The sequence below is a fragment of the Lissotriton helveticus genome, chromosome 9 (assembly GCF_964261635.1).
Source record: "Lissotriton helveticus chromosome 9, aLisHel1.1, whole genome shotgun sequence".
Lineage (NCBI taxonomy): Eukaryota > Metazoa > Chordata > Amphibia > Caudata > Salamandridae > Lissotriton > Lissotriton helveticus.
The window spans coordinates 251679905-251696121 of record NC_136070.1 but is presented as its reverse complement, the minus strand read 5'-3'; the positions used below and the strand labels follow the sequence as shown (position 1 = coordinate 251696121).

Sequence of the window (16217 nt, the reverse complement as noted above, 5' to 3'; positions counted from 1 at the left end):
TTACAGGGGAGATGTCTGTGCCGCGCCAGCATGTCATGAGGATGTGGAGGCGCATGAGTCCGCTTGAATCACTAACTGTCATAACAGTGTTATATCTTGACTGTACGGAATGTCATTGAGAATCTCAGGAAAATTATGCGTATGTCACCTGATGTGTTTCTTTGTTGATTTTTGTTTAATAAAAAGAAATTAAAAAAAAAACGTATTAAGTTAGTCATTCTGGGTCCAGACACCAAAAGGTGCTCAATAATTTAATTAGCAGCAGCAGAACAGTATGCAAATGTTGGGATTTGGGAAGCCTATTTAGAAAAGGCTTGGATCACAGAAAATAGACTGACCTCAGAAAAATAAAACAGAGGAGAAAAACATGAATGTTGCCTCTCTTTGCTCCTTTTTAAACTGTTAGCAATGGATTACCAAAACATCAAAGGCAATCCATATTTCATAGAAATACAAAAGGTCAACGCACATAAGATTCTTTTTGCAGATAATGTATATATAAGATTGAGAAACTATGTAGAACAGGCATAACTGTTGTGGCTATTCAGTCTACAAAAATTATAGGGTCAATATCAAATAACAATTTTGCACAATTTCACAAAGGTGCAAACCTCCAAATGAAAATCAGATTTAGATAGATTAGTATATAAAATAACGATGCTTTACATTTTAGAGAACACTATTAAAAATACAATTTCTGAATTTTACACCAGCGCAAGAATACATACATAAAATATATTCCAAACGGAATTTATTTTGGAAATGTTATTAAACATGTTTTTATTAAGTTGATAATAAGTCTCTTAGGTTAAGCAAACCTGTGTCTATATAATTTGGACATATAGTAACAGAGGACAAATCCTTCTGAACTGTTAAGAGAGCACTAAAACCATAAAGACCCGATCATCCAATGAGTAAGTGTGGCTAACACCAGGAAAACCACAGTGTCTTAAATGCTAAAGCAAGATTTGCTTTTCTCCTGCGTACTGGTGATCTGTGGTAAACCACCTATTTGTGAAACATGTGAAATAAGAAAGTATACCAAGTGAAAAGAGGCAAAAACTCATTCAACCATCTGAAAAAGTACAGTCTTCCAGACAATTATCGAACTTCATTTAAGGATACTCCAAGTTACACGCATCAATAAATAAAAAACGGAGCCGTGCTCCATATATAAAAGCATTACTGGCGATTACGCTTAAGGGGATTTGGGAGATAAGTTCTACTTTTTACAGCCAGCCAAACTGTAACTAATGAATAAATGCCCTGCAGACCTAGTTTTAGAACCTGACACAGAAACTAGTGATTAGAAATTGCGTAATTTATTATAAATATATTGCAACACAAACAGAAATATGCGGGACAAATATGTCTATCAGTGCGCAGAATGGTTGCCGCTCAGTTCGCTTCGATTACAACATGCTGACATTAGCACTCGGACCTAACAGGATTTATTCACACTGTCCAGCAGAACCCCAAACTCTTCATTTCTAACAGCGCTCTTAAGATCGCCCTAACAACTCGCAAATGTAATTTCCATTGTCCCGTGCACACTAACTTCTAGCATAGCCTATTACACATTTCAAGTATTCCCAGCAACCACACTGCCCACACTCACTTCCAATACTCTTATGTCTAGTATCAGTCACACTTCCGTCAAACTCTGTGACCACATTTCCAGCTACACCCAAAACACCAACATCTCGTACCCACCCTCCCAGAGCATTCGCAGGGCCCTCATTTCTCGAATCCTCGTATCTTCTTAGTCCGGAAGCTTGTGCGTCTATTATTCTGGCTGTACGGAAACCTGAGTAGCACACACACTTCCATAATTTACTTCTCAAAAGCGATCCATAAATCCTACAACCACGCTCCGAACATTTCCATGAGGCTACACTTACTTTGCACAACAGGACCCCACTTTCAGAAATATTTATGTTCACTCTTCCAACCTGTTCTGCAACCATATTCCTGTATCCTTTGTGTCCATACATCCTCTATCAATTACTTCGAACAGAATCCACACCACCAGCATCTTTTGCACCCAGGCCAAGCAGTGCTCACCCCAAGCATTCCAAGCCCCACACTCCGCCCCGGCCCGCCCAGCCCCATTTAGCGCACTAAACCCGCCCTGTTCCCGCACGATGTTCTACCCCAAAAGCCCCACAGCTCTTAGGACGACGCTTCGATCTGTCAGTTTGCTCACAATTCCTGCAGACCCCGCGTTCACATTTACATCATCATCTAAGTCCGTTATGTACCGATTCTCACTGAATCCTACAAACCATTTTCTTTGAGTCCACACTGATCGCAGTCCGTGCGCAATTCCAGCATTGCCTACATCCCCATGTTGTGCATTCACTATAATCACACTTTCCAAAGCATCCGTAACCACACCTTATCCACCCGCTCTATTGCTACAGTTGCCTCATCCCACACCGATACTTTATGCGTCCTACAGTTGTCTCTTTACCAACACTACTTTACTCACTTAAAAAATACCTTAGTGACCCTGTAGTTAGACCCAGAACCTGTTTTTAAATGAAGCCAGGCATATTCTGAGCAGTCAGATTTTATACAGTTGCACAGATTGTATTCCTTCTGTTGAAGTTGCAGTAATGTATATCATTCAACAGCCCTGCATGACTCATTAACTTGCAATGAACATGCCCGTATGAATATTAGGTCCTGGTTCCAAAAGCACCCTTTTCGCTTCTCTGTGACATATTCAGCGGTCTTGATATAAAGCGCCCCTCCCCCAAGTCTAGACAACATGCACTCTCGGTCACTACATTGGTACATCACTAATCTCTCCACAAGCCTTTCGCTCTATTCTATACAAAACACCCCTCCCCAAGTCTGCACATCGTTAAAAAAGACCACCTGTCCGCTACTCACGCGGATCGTCCGAGAATTCAGTCTGCTCGGGGTCCGTTATTCATCTTTTGTACGGATGACATTTGTCCGTAATTCCAGTACTTCCGGTTCACACGGGAGCCAATCCCACGGCTGAACATATTATGGGGGTCGCCTGGTAGAGGGAGGGACTCCTGATGTGTAAGGTGACCCAGGATTGCAGTATTGGGGGCAACTCAGCCAATCCTAGCGCACTACATAGAATTACGAAGTGTTCATTCGCTGTGCAGTCCGCACGTGCCTCTTAGTGTGTAAACACTGTCCCATCTGTCACCAGGTAGCTGGCGGGCGCCTTGTGGCTTGGAGCAGACGGCCAGGCTGTGGGTGGCGAATGACCTGCGGTAAATCGTCCAGGAACCAGCCAGTGAACTTGAGTTGGCCGGTGATAGTTTGTCTCGGTCCGGGCATTCCCACCTGATTCAGTTAATTACGGATATCAGGGAAAGTTGAGGCTAAGATAGGGTGACCAGATTTTCTAAATTAAAAACCGGGACGGGCATAAACACTTCCGGCCGGCCGCGAAGGGATTGGCCGGCCGGCCAGGTACTTCCGGGTCGCCGCGGGCAGCGCGGCGGCCCTCGCTAGGCAGGCAGGCGGGCAGAAATCGCGAGGTGGGCACTCGCTGGGGGCGTGAGAGGACACGGACGGCGGGAGGGGGCGGGAGGGGGCGGGAGAGGACACGAACGGCGGGAGGGGGGCGGGAGAGGACACGGACGGCGGGAGGGGGCGGGAGAGGACACGGACGGCGGGAAACGTGCACAGGACAGCAAGGGGGGCGGAAAGGCACACGGAGGGGGCGGGAATGTACAGCGCATCTGAACGTAACTCCGCCCTGGGAAAAAATCTCCGGAACGCCCCCGAATCTGGTCCAGCCTTGATGGACAGATCCGGCACTCAATGGCTAGCCTCCATTTATGGAGCTAACCAATGAGAGCCGGGGGACGTTCCAGGAGTCCTTATTGACGACATAGGATTTCACCTGCGCTGAAGAGCTGCGCAGAGCGCAGCCTTCGGCAGGCGAAACCCAAAAATCTGAACAGGATAACCTACTCACACTTGGACCTAGGAAACTTGAAAGCACTACTGTCTACGAGCTAAGTCTTGGCATTGACATGGTGCATTGCTCTCTAGTTTCCCAGGTGTATCCGAGAGTAGGGCTTAAAGTACAAATTTATTCTTTGACTTATGTGACTTATAGTCCTGATGTTGTATTGGGCTAAACATGACTACAAACAGAGGAATGCCATTAAAAAACCTGGACACCTGGATTGGAACAGCTACTGGCACGAAGTGCTGGAAAATATGAGAGCTTTGCTGGTCCAAACTGAACATTCCACTGGAATGCATTGCACTAATCCTTTGTGCTGGAGGGTCGCACCTAAACACTGGCTATTTTTTAACTAACGATGAGGTAAGATGATGGTAAAATGCTCCAACGTGTGTCTCTTTACAGCAGGGGTATCAAATATATGTCCAGGAGGGCTGACAATCACTCTCTTTGTAAATGCCATTAATTTAGGCCGTGATTACGGTTGGTCGATTAATTGAGATATGTGCAGTAATTCAGAGCATATGCAATGAAGACTAGTGTGATAAGGACCTGGTAAACTTAGGCAGGTGACGCCTCCCAAAATGTACCAAGAGAAAATACTGGTAAATAAAGTAACATGCAGATTTTGGTGCAGTCAGCAACAAAATCAGGCATATTTAAGTATACACTTTCTAATTTTATACTATTTAACATACCCTATAAATCTATCACTGAAGTGACGGAACATATTGGGTGCAAGCGCACCCTTTTCGGCGCCTTAGACTCAATGCATGTACATTTATATCATGTGGTTAACGTGAAAATCTGGTATGGACCCAGGCCTTCTGACCACATGTTGAACAGCCTCATGTTGGAGTTATGTTCCTTAGTCTTACGGAAACGTGATCTGCACACAAATCAACTGCACAACCCATTTATTTTTGAGGCAACGCAGTCCTTTGCAAGTGTGCTCCAAGTGGAAGTATTTCTTTTCATCGCTCCGGGGTCATCCAAAAACTGCCCTTTCTGTCTTATTGCCTGTTTCGTGGTATCTTCTCCACTGGGACCCTACTGCAAAAGGCCTTCCACAAACGTAACGTTTTACTTGGGCTCGTCCCAGCTCAGCTGGACCTTCCAGGGAGCAGAACAGGCTTTCTCGGTCTGTGCATGAATAGTTACCCCAGGGCAGGTGTTTTTCTTTTGCATTTTGGGATTTGTAGTCTGATTCCATCGCATTATAAAATTAGGACTGCAAATACCAGATTGTAAGAATCCTGGCCTAGATGAGCTCCTGCAAAACTTGAAACCTGTGAGCAAGCGGGTACTCACAAGCTGAACCTTCTTCAATTGGACTCTTCTGCAAAAGGCAGTCCACAATGGCATGTGCTTCTTCTGTAAATTTACAAAAATATCCACATATTGGGTGACCATGCTCTGTATCACTAGGGCAACACTTGTCCAGTCCCTTCCATTTTTTCATGGTTGACTTCAAGGGCACAGTGCTCCACTCCTGACCTTTAATTACGCAACGTAATGCTGGGAGTTGTAGTACCTATTCCCTTCAGTTGATCTAATTAGACTAGCAGACCTACAAAACGTAAATTGTGCAAGGATGGCCAGGACTGGAGCACAACACTCTTAGGGACATGGAGCCACATGGTAACCCTAGTTTCTTTTTAATTTGCTACTTTTATCAGTGGCAACTCCTCCGTTATGATGATTAGGATCTCCACCCTTCCCCCACTCCCTGCCAGCAGATGCAAAACTTAAAAAATAAAAGCATAATAAAACAGACTTATTATCATTTTTTTACTTCACAGGGCTGAATCTTGGGGGCGGGGCCATCGTGATGACAAGCACCAGGGGGAGTGGTGTGCACTGCTGTAAGTGCGCATGTGGGTTTGGCTGGCTTAAGACGGCCAAACCAACATACACACTGAGATGCCTCCAACCCGAACCTGCGTTGCCATGTTGGAGACGGCAGGCACAGCCTTCCAGGCCCTGTGGGAGGGCAAATCCAGCCAGCTCAGGCCAATCCTGGTACTTCTCTCATGCTGCCAGCAGCATGACAGCAGTGCCTGGATTGACCTTATGGGGGTCTGGGAGCCTCAGACTGTGCTGCAGTGGAACCAGAGGAGCAGAAGAGCGGCTATAAGGCACAAGGAAGATAAGTTATTATTATTTTTTGTGTTGTTATTGTCGTCTGCTCCACCACTTTTCCCTGACACTAGCAGCTACAAAAAAGTACACCTCCCAGAAAACCCTGATTCACACACTACAGGTTTCTCTGAATGTAGATGTTATCAGTAAATAACAGCCTCTTTTCTTAACCTGAATACAAAGTAAACTTTATGAAGGAAATCGTAGAACAACATCAGAAGAAACCCCATGGAAACAGCACAACAACTTCTTTTGAATTCCCTGACAACTCGTCAGGAGTTTCCAAGAGTCTGGCTGCTTTAGCTTCATGTGTGTCTTGCTGAGATGAAACCTTATAAAGAACCAGGAGCTGAAAGAAATAATCAATAATTTTTTTTGTATAGAATACTCATGGGGGGGGGAGTAACACATCTGACAAGATATAGACAGCAGTGGGGTAATGCAATCAGGATTTTCCTTCAGTAGCCTAACTGGAAAAATAGGCATTTTATTACAAGAACAGAGGCTCATATTATGCTTGTTTAAAGCACATTCACCACTACTAAAAAGGAATGAGCCGCTGGTTTACAATAAAACACTCAGGATGTTGTTTTTTATGGGCCAATCATCTGATCTTATAATGTCCTCTAAACTTGTTTCAGGCAAAAAAGGCTCTGAAGACAAAAACGTCTCCTTTAGTGCAATGATCCTCAAAGGTTTTTGCATCTTTTTTACCTAAAGACATAGCTTTATCAGTGGCTGCTCCTTATCAGGGGCATCAGGGTACAGCCCTGTCTACTGGGAGGCACCACTTGCCTCTGCTGTTAATGATTTAACTGAGCAGTGTTCATGAAAACATAGTTTTGCAGGTCAGCCCTCTCCGCCTCTTCTCAAGACTCCTGATGACAGGCGGAGGAGTGGGCCACAGGGGCTGGGTCACCTCCAGCTACAGAGTGTTTTTAGGTTGAGCCTGAGACAGCGCGCAAGCGATGCTCTGGGGATGATCTATGGTAGTTCAGTACGGAAGAGAAGCCCCACCCATCCTCCGCCCCCTTATTTTTCATTGGCTTGTGTCTATGTCCTTTCTAAATGCTGTCTTCTGATTATGAGGCTTGTTAGTCCCTCCTTAGTACAGCCCTGTCGGTATTTGTAACCTCCCATGGCTACTGGCCCCTTTACTTGGTTGTTACACAGTACATGTTCTATTTTATTTATTGAGTTTCTCCTACCTCAAGCACAACAACTTGCTTTGCTGAAATTCAGTGGGCCATGCCCCCTTTCACTTTCGCAGCAGCCTATAGCAGTGCAAATATTTTTTTTCAATGTTTCCTCTCCGACGTCGCCGCCGCTTTTCAGTGCTTGTTTTTTAATGCACTTTGACCACTGCCCTAAACCACAGAGCCACGATATATAATCTCTTATTTACCACTATTTTAGGCTTATTTGGAAACATTGTTTTCGTACTATGTTTACTTTTTAACATCTAGTAAACTTACACTTATCAAATAAAATATAGTCTATGGTATATATTTTACGTAATGATCAAATCAAACAAGCATTTGCAATGCAATAGGTCTCGCATTAGGAAAGTTTGAGCTATTGGTATTGTAAATGACAAATTTTGTATTTATGTATTGTTTTTTAAAAATGGCTAAATTAATAGCTTTGTCATTTACAATTCCAATAGTTTTAACTTTCGCAAATGTGACACCTATAGCATTTGTAATGCAATATGTGTTGTATTTACGTGACTTAGATGTATTGATATTACAAATAACAAAGGCTTTTAATTTATTTAAATAATTAATACTCAAATAAAAGTTATTGTAATTTATAATGGCAATAGCTCAAACTTTTGTAAATAACTTTTGTGAAGATTATGTTCAGTGTATTTTATTGTGAAGAAAATCCAAGAACAGAAGTGAAATATTAACATCTTTTTGTGACATTTGTAATAAAGCTTGAAACATTGAGAGAACATATTTGAACCAGTTGTTGTTGAATGGTTGCACAGATTGATGCTGTGGTGGCGCTGAGTGATGTTGTGGTGGCGACGAGTGATGCTGTGGCGTTCAGTAATGCTGTGGTAGCGCATAGTGATGTTGTTGTGCCCCTGAGTGATGCTATGGTGGTGCTGAGTGATGCTGTGGCGATGCGATAGCTAGAGTGAGTGTGATAGATAGATAGAGGGAGGGCTATAGATAGATAGAGGGAGGGCGATAGAGGGAGGGCGATAGATAGATAGAGAGAGGGCGATAGAGGGAGGGAGGGCGATAGATAGAGTGAGGGAGGGCGATAGATAGTGGGAGGGCGATAGATAGAGTGAGGGAGGGCGATAGATAGAGTGAGGGAGGGCGATAGATAGAGTGAGGGAGGGTGATAGATAGAGTGAGGGAGGGCGATAGATAGATAGAGTGAGGGCGATAGAGTGAGTGAGGGAGGTAGAGTGAGGGCAGTAGAGTGAGGGCGGTAAAGTGGTAGAGTGAGGGCGGTAGAGTGGTAGAGTGAGGGCGGTAGAGTGGTAAAGTGAGGGTGGTAGAGTGAGGGCGGTAGAGTGAGTGCAGTAGAGTGAGGGCGGTAGAGTGAGGGCGGTAGAGTGGTAGAGTGAGGGTGGTAGAGTGAGGGCAGTAGAGTGGTAGAGTGAGGGCGGTAGAGTGGTAGAGTGAGAGTGGTAATGGTAGAGTGAGGGCGGTAGAGTGGTAGAGTGAGGGCGGTAGAGGTGTAGAGTGAGGGTGGCAGAGTGGTAGAGTGAGGGCGGTAGAGTGGTAGAGTGAGGGTGGTAGAGTGAGGGCGTGAGGGCAGTAGAGTGAGGGCGGTAGAGTGGTAGAGTGAGGGCTGTAGAGAGAGGGAGTGAGGGTGTGAGGGCGGTAGAGTGGTAGAGTGAGGGCGGTAGAATGAGGGCGTGAGGGTGGTAGAGTGAGGGCGTTAGAGTGAGGGCGGTAGAGTGGTAGAGTGAGGGCAGTAGAGTGAGGGCGGTAGAGTGGTAGAGTGACGGCAGTAGAGGTAGGGCGTGAGAGCGGTAGAGTGGTAGAGTGAGGGCGGTAGAGTGTGGGCGGTAGAGTGGTAGAGTGAGGGCGGTAGAGTGAGGGCATGAGGGCGGTAGAGTGGTAGAGTGAGGGCGGTAGAGTGAGGGCGTTAGAGTGGTAGAGTAAGGGCGGTAGAGTGGTAGAGTGAGGGCGGTAGAGTGGTAGAGTGAGGGCGGTAGAGTGGTAGAGTGAGGGCGGTAGGGTGGTAGAGTGAGGGCGGTAGAGTGAGGGCGGTAGAGTGGTAGAGTGAGGACGGTAGAGTGAGCGCGGTAGATCGGTAGATTGAGGGCGGTAGAGTGAGGGCAGTAGAGCGGTAGAGTGAGGGCAGTAGAGTGGTAGAGTGAGGGCGGTAGAATGGTAGAGTGAAGGCGGTGGAGTGGTCAAATGAGGGCGGTAGAGTGGTAGAGTGAGGGCGGTAGAGTAGTTGAGTGAGGGCGGTAGAGTGGTAGAGTGAGGGCGGTAGAGTGAGGGCGGTAGAGTGGTAGAGTGAGGGCGGTAGAGTGGTAGAGTGAGGGCGGTAGAGTGAGGGAGGTAGAGTGGTAGAGTGAGTGCGGTAGAGTGAGGGCGGTAGAGTGGTAGAGTGAGGGCGGTAGGGTGGTAGAGTGAGGGCGGTAGAGTGAGGGCGGTAGAGTGGTAGAGTGAGGGCGGTAGGGTGGTAGAGTGAGGGCGGTAGAGTGGTAGAGTGAGGGCGGTAGGGTGGTAGAGTGAGGGCGGTAGAGTGAGGGCGGTAGAGTGGTAGAGTGAGGACGGTAGAGTGGTAGAGTGAGGACGGTAGAGTGAGGGCGGTAGATCGGTAGATTGGGGGCGGTAGAGTGAGGGCAGTAGAGCGGTAGAGTGAGGGCAGTAGAGTGGTAGAGTGAGGGCGGTAGAATGGTAGAGTGAGGGCGGTAGAGTGAGGGCAGTAGAGCGGTAGAGTGAGGGCAGTAGAGTGGTAGAGTGAGGGCGGTAGAATGGTAGAGTGAGGGCGGTGGAGTGGTCGAGAGAGGGCGGTAGAGTGGTAGAGTGAGGGCGGTAGAGTAGTTGAGTGAGGGCGGTAGAGTGGTAGAGTGAGGGCGGTAGAGTGAGGGCGGTAGAGTGGTAGAGTGAGGGCAGTAGAGTGAGGGAGGTAGAGTGGTAGAGTGAGGGCGATAGAGTGGTAGAGTGAGTGCGGTAGAGTGAGGGCGGTAGAGTGGTAGAGTGAGGGCGGTAGGGTGGTAGAGTGAGGGCGGTCGAGTGAGGGCGGTAGAGTGGTAGAGTGAGGACGGTAGATTGAGGGCGGTAGATCGGTAGATTGAGGGCGGTAGAGTGAGGGCAGTAGAGCGGTAGAGTGAGGGCAGTAGAGTGGTAGAGTGAGGGTGGTAGAATGGTAGAGTGAGGGCGGTAGAGTGAGGGCAGTAGAGCGGTAGAGTGAGGGCAGTAGAGTGGTAGAGTGAGGGCGGTAGAATGGTAGAGTGAGGGCGGTGGAGTGGTTGAGTGAGGGCGGTAGAGTGAGGGCGGTAGAGTAGTTGAGTGAGGGCGGTAGAGTGGTAGAGTGAGGGCAGTAGAGTGAGGGCGGTAGAGTGGTAGAGTGAGGGCGGTAGAGTGGTAGAGTGAGGGCGGTAGAGTGAGGGAGGTAGAGTGGTAGAGTGAGGGCGGTAGAGTGGTAGAGTAAGTGCGGTAGAGTGAGGACGGTAGAGTGGTAGAGTGAGGGCGGTAGGGTGGTAGAGTGAGGGTGGTAGAGTGAGGGCGGTAGAGTGGTAGAGTGAGGACGGTAGAGTGAGGGCGGTAGATCGGTAGATTGAGGGCGGTAGAGTGAGGGCGGTAGAGTGAGGGCAGTAGAGCGGTAGAGTGAGGGCAGTAGAGTGGTAGAGTGAGGGCGGTAGAATGGTAGAGTGAGGGCGGTGGAGTGGTCGAGTGAGGGCGGTAGAGTGGTAGAGTGAGGGCGGTAGAGTAGTTGAGTGAGGGCGGTAGAGTGGTAGAGTGAGGGCGGTAGAGTGAGGGCGGTAGAGTGGTAGAGTGAGGGCGGTAGAGTGGTAGAGTTAGGGCGGTAGAGTGGTAGAGTGAGGGCGGTAGAGTGGTAGAATGAGTGCGGTAGAGTGAGGGCGGTAGAGTGGTAGAGTGAGGGCAGTAGGGTGGTGGAGTGAGGGCGGTAGAGTGAGGGCAGTAGAGTGGTAGAGTGAGGACGGTAGAGTGAGGGCGGTAGATCGGTAGATTGAGGGCGGTAGAGTGAGGGCAGTAGAGCGGTAGAGTGAGGGCAGTAGAGTGGTAGAGTGAGGGCGGTAGAATGGTAGAGTGAGGGCGGTAGAGTGTGGGCAGTAGAGCGGTAGAGTGAGGGCAGTAGAGTGGTAGAGTGAGGGCGGTGGAGTGGTCGAGTGAGGGCGGTAGAGTGGTAGAGTGAGAGCGGTAGAGTAGTTGAGTGAGGGCGGTAGAGTGGTAGAGTGAGGGCGGTAGAGTGAGGGCGGTAGAGTGGTAGAGTGAGGGCGGTAGAGTGAGGGAGGTAGAGTGGTAGAGTGAGGGCGGTAGAGTGGTAGAGTGAGTGCGGTAGAGGGGTAGAGTAAGGGCGGTAGGGTGGTAGAGTGAGGGCGGTAGAGTGGTAGAGTGAGGACGGTAGAGTGAGGGCGGTAGATCGGTAGATTGAGGGCGGTAGAGTGAGGGCAGTAGAGCGGTAGAGTGAGGGCAGTAGAGTGGTAGAGTGAGGTCGGTAGAATGGTAGAGTGAGGGCGGTGGAGTGGTCGAGTGAGGGCGGTAGAGTGGTAGAGTGAGGGCGGTAGAGTAGTTGAGTGAGGGCGGTAGAGTGGTAGAGTGAGGGCGGTAGAGTGAGGGCGGTAGAGTGGTAGAGTGAGGGCGGTAGAGTGGTAGAGTGAGGGCGGTAGAGTGAGGGAGGTAGAGTGGTAGAGTGAGGGCGGTAGAGCGGTAGAGTGAGGACGGTAGAGTGAGAGCGGTAGAGTGAGAGCGGTAGAGTGAGGGCGGTAGAGTGGTAGAGTGAGGGCGGTAGTGTGGTAGAGTGAGAGCGGTAGAGTGGTAGAGTGAGGGCGGTAGAGTGGTAGAGTTAGAGCGGTAGAGTGAGGGCGGTAGAGTGGTAGATTGAGGGCGGTAGAGTGGTAGAGGGAGGGCGGTAGAGAGAGGGCGGTAGAGTGAGGGAGGTAGAGTGAGGGCAGTAGAGCAGTAGAGTGGTAGAGTGGTAGAGTGAGGGCGGTAGAGTGGTAGAGTGAGGGCGGTAGAGTGGTAGAGTGGTAGAGTGAGGGCGGTAGAGTGAGGGCGTGAGGGTGGTAGAGTGAGGGCAGTAGAGTGAGGGCGGTAGAGTGGTAGAGTGAGGGCGGTAGAGTGAGGGCGGTAGAGTGGTAGAGTGAGGGCGGTAGAGTGAGGGCGGTAGAGTGGTAGAGTGAGGGCGGTAGAGTGAGGGCAGTAGAGCGGTAGAGTGAGGGCAGTAGAGTGGTAGAGTGACAGCGGTAGAATGGTAGAGTGAGGGCGGTAGAGTGGTCGAGTGAGGGCGGTAGAGTGGTAGAGTGAGGGCGGTAGAGTAGTTGAGTGAGGGCAGTAGAGTGAGGGCGGTAGAGTGGTAGAGTGAGGGTGGTAGAGTGAGGGCGGTAGAGTGGTAGAGTGAGGGCGGTAGAGTGAGGGAGGCAGAGTGGTAGAGTGAGGGCGGTAGAGTGGTAGAGTGAGGACGGTAGAGTGAGAGCGGTAGAGTGAGGGCGGTAGAGTGGTAGAGTGAGGGCGGTAGTGTGGTAGAGTGAGGGCGGTAGAGTGGTAGAGTGAGGGCAGTTGAGTGGTAGAGTGAGAGCGGTAGAGTGAGGGCGGTAGAGTGGTAGAGTGAGGGCGGTAGAGTGGTAGAGGGAGGGCGGTAGAGTGAGGACGGTAGAGCGAGGGCGGTAGAGTGAGGGCAGTAGAGCGGTAGAGTGGTAGAGTGGTAGAGTGAGGGCGGTATTTTTTAGGGTTGGTGAAGGCGGGTAGAGTGTTAGAGTGAGGGCGGTTAGAGTGGTAGAGTGAGAGCGGTAGTAGAGTGGTAGAGTGAGGGGTGACGTAGAGTGAGGGCGGTGTAGAGTGAGGGCGGTGTGAGGGGTTAGAGTGAGGGAGGTAGAGTGAGGGCGGGGTAGAGTGAGGGCGGGTAGAGTGAGGGCGGTAGAGTAGGCGGAGAGTGGTAGAGTAAAGGCGGTAGAGTGGTAGAGTGAGGGCGGTAGAGTGGTAGAGGGAGGGCGGTAGAGTGGTAGAGTGAGGTCGGTAGAGTGAGGGTGGTAGAGTGGTAGAGTGAGGGCGGTAGAGTGAGGGCGGTAGAGTGAGGGTGGTAGAGTGAGAGCGGTAGAGTGAGGGCGGTAGAGTGGTAGAGTGAGAGCGGTAGAGTGGTCGAGTGAATGCAGTAGAGCGGTAGAGTGAGGGTGGTAGAGTGAGGTCGGTAGGGTGAGGGCGGTAGAGTGGTAGAGTGAGGGCGGTAGAGTGGTAGAGTGAGGGCGGTAGAGTGGTAGAGTGAGGGTGGTAGAGTGAGGGCGATAGAGTGGTAGAGTGAGGGCGGTAGAGTGAGGGCGGTAGAGTGAGGGCGGTAGAGTGAGGGCGGTAGAGCGGTAGAGTGAGGGCGGTAGAGTGATAGAGTGAGGGTGGTAGATTCAACGATGCTGCTTATCCAGCTACATAGAGAAGACGTGTTCTTCTCAAGTCTCAGTGGGGCCAACTCAACCAACTGACGCAGTGCCTGCTTGCCACGGTACCTGCATTTCAATGCACACCACCTGCTTAGATTGAAACGAACTCCTGCACCTCCATCGTTCAATCATATTTGATGTATGGAAATCACACCCGTGCATTTTCATTATACACGTATTCAACCATGGGGCAAAAATGTAATTTCATAGACATCGTTAATAGAGAAGCATGTTGTGAAATTGCAACTCAAGAAAAATAATCGACCCTCCTCATCTTCTGAATAACCGCGCCTGCTGGAACCTGAGATATGGGTCCTTGGAAGGGTTTGGTTGAAATGCAAAGCAAATCCTCCATATAAATTCCACATACAGGGCACTCTGATCAGTAAGAAGGTAAACAACTAAACAAACTAAGTGCAGGTCATCAGAAAACTACATCTGGAACAGATATTTCTACCGCCAGGCTCTTAACAGATACATAGAATATGTTTTCGATAACATAGTATTTTATTTATTTTGAAATTTACAAGGGTGATCCACCATTGGTGCTTGTAAAAAAAGAGCAGTGCAGAGCGGGTGGGGGAGAAGGACGCTGGCGACAGAGCAACATGGAAAGTAGATTGGGAGAGAGGTACACATGAGCGACGGCTGAAAAGAAAACGACACTCTTATGAATATAAAAATAAATGAATTAATGTACGAGGCATTGGGAGGGAGGTGCACATGAGCAACGTCTGAAAAGCAAACAACACTCTTATGAATATAAAAATAAATGAATTAATGTACGAGGCACAGAAAAGCGGTATTGAAATGTGCACAGAAACGTGGGGACAATGGACTATGTAAAGACTTTCATTAGGGGAGTAGCATTGCTGTGGCGGGGGAGCGCATTCCTTTGAAGTCTGATGGGTGGAGGGGCGGGGGAGTGGCTTCCTTTGAAGCCTGATACCGAGGCTCAGACAAATGGTGTATGGAGTGCGATGTGCAATGTGGCTGGTGATGTGCACGCGCCTTGCTCACATGAACTGTGCCTAATACGCAGTTTGGGGAGACTTTTCGGAAGTCTCACTATAATCTCGCCGAACAATGCTTACACATTGGTTCAGCGAGACCTAAAAATGGGGGGTGGGGGAGGGTAGAAGAAGCGATGATCCATTCAGCTTCCTGTCAGTCATTCGTAATCAATAGGGAATGGATCACTTGTACCTGCTACCAGGGTCCAGATCGTTCTGTCCGTCAGTACTTAAGAAGTACTTAAAAAACCCACATTCACGTATACAGGTCGTGTGGCGGTATATCTTTATTCTCCGCCTGTTATCTCATACGTGACAGCATCATCATCTGGTCACTTTTTGGTATGCTTCCTCCACCTGGAGGAAACCACTGGTTTATACAGTAGCGATCAGTTATAGGTGACACGTGAAAAAGTGCTTAAGTGAAGGTAAAAAATGAATCCTCATACTGCCTAGGAATAAACTTTATTCCGTTAGGTGTATGGGGAGGCTATTAAAATGGTGAGAGGTGTGCAGAGTGGAACCAGTTATGAGTCCACTGCACCTTAGTGTTCTAGTTCGGTGGTCGACATGTTTCAGCCCTCTATGTTGCCCCTAAGGGGTCATCGGGCTTTCTTCAGGACCTAGAATGGGGCAAGAACAATTAGGTCTTGTCCTTGGTAAGTGACTAAGTGTTGTGCACTCCTATTTGAGGTCAGCAGTACCTCATGAAACCCTAATGAGGGCTTCAGCGGGCGTCTGGCAGCGCGGAGTCCTGCTCGTCTTCAGGTAGCACAACTAGTGCTGGCGCTGTCTCAGGGTCCAGGGTCCCGGATGATGTTCCCATAACCTTTGTTGGGATCGAAACGCCCTCGACACCCACCTCTTGACTCCTGTATGTATTAGTAAATTATGCGGAGCATAAGATGTCTTTGTTATTGTGACTAATTTGACTGTTTATTCTTGCCACTAAGTCACTTTTTAGGTTTTGCCTGGCGAAAAGATGCGCTCTGCGCATCTTTTTCGCGCAGGCGAAATCCTGATGAGAACTGTAGTGTGGCTTTGGTTCGGCCCTCGTCATTCATTGGCTGGCTCCATAAATGGAGCCTAGCCATTGGACGAGGGGCCTGTCCGTCAATGCCGGACCAGATTCGGGGGCGTTCCCGACATTCTTTGGCTTTTGCCGACGTCACGCGACGTCAGCCGAAAGCCGGGAACGCCCCCGAATCTGGTCCGGCATTGCCGGCACCTGCCTCTGCCTTCCTGCTCGGGACATTGCACAAAAGTCGCTCGATAGCCCCTCCCTCCCGCTCCGTGGCAGCCCGTCTCCCTCCCTCTCCTCAGGCCGGCCAGCCGAAGGAAGCAGCCGTCCGCCTCCAGCCAGGGCCGCGCTGGGATTGGCCCAGCCGGCCGAGCCTCCACCACGTCATCGGGAGGAGGAGTGGAGAGCAGGAAGCAAGAGATCTGCCGGAAGATGTCCAGGTGAGTGCTTTGTTTTTTAGTTTGTTGCTTTGTCCGTGTG

General features: G+C 49.3%; 1 protein-coding gene across 2 annotated transcripts in view; it reads right to left on the bottom strand.

Moving 5' to 3' along the window:
* Positions 1–16217, bottom strand: part of VRTN (vertebrae development associated) — a 131781-nt gene that overhangs the window by 62254 nt on the left and 53310 nt on the right. The window contains exon 4 of one of the 2 annotated variants that reach the window (XR_013600901.1): positions 6324–6455. The exons of the other annotated variant lie outside the window; for it this stretch is intronic. The gene's annotated coding sequence lies outside the window, so the exon portion shown is untranslated. Of the gene's footprint in view, positions 1–6323; positions 6456–16217 lie in introns of those variants that run through there. 2 annotated transcript variants of the gene reach the window in all.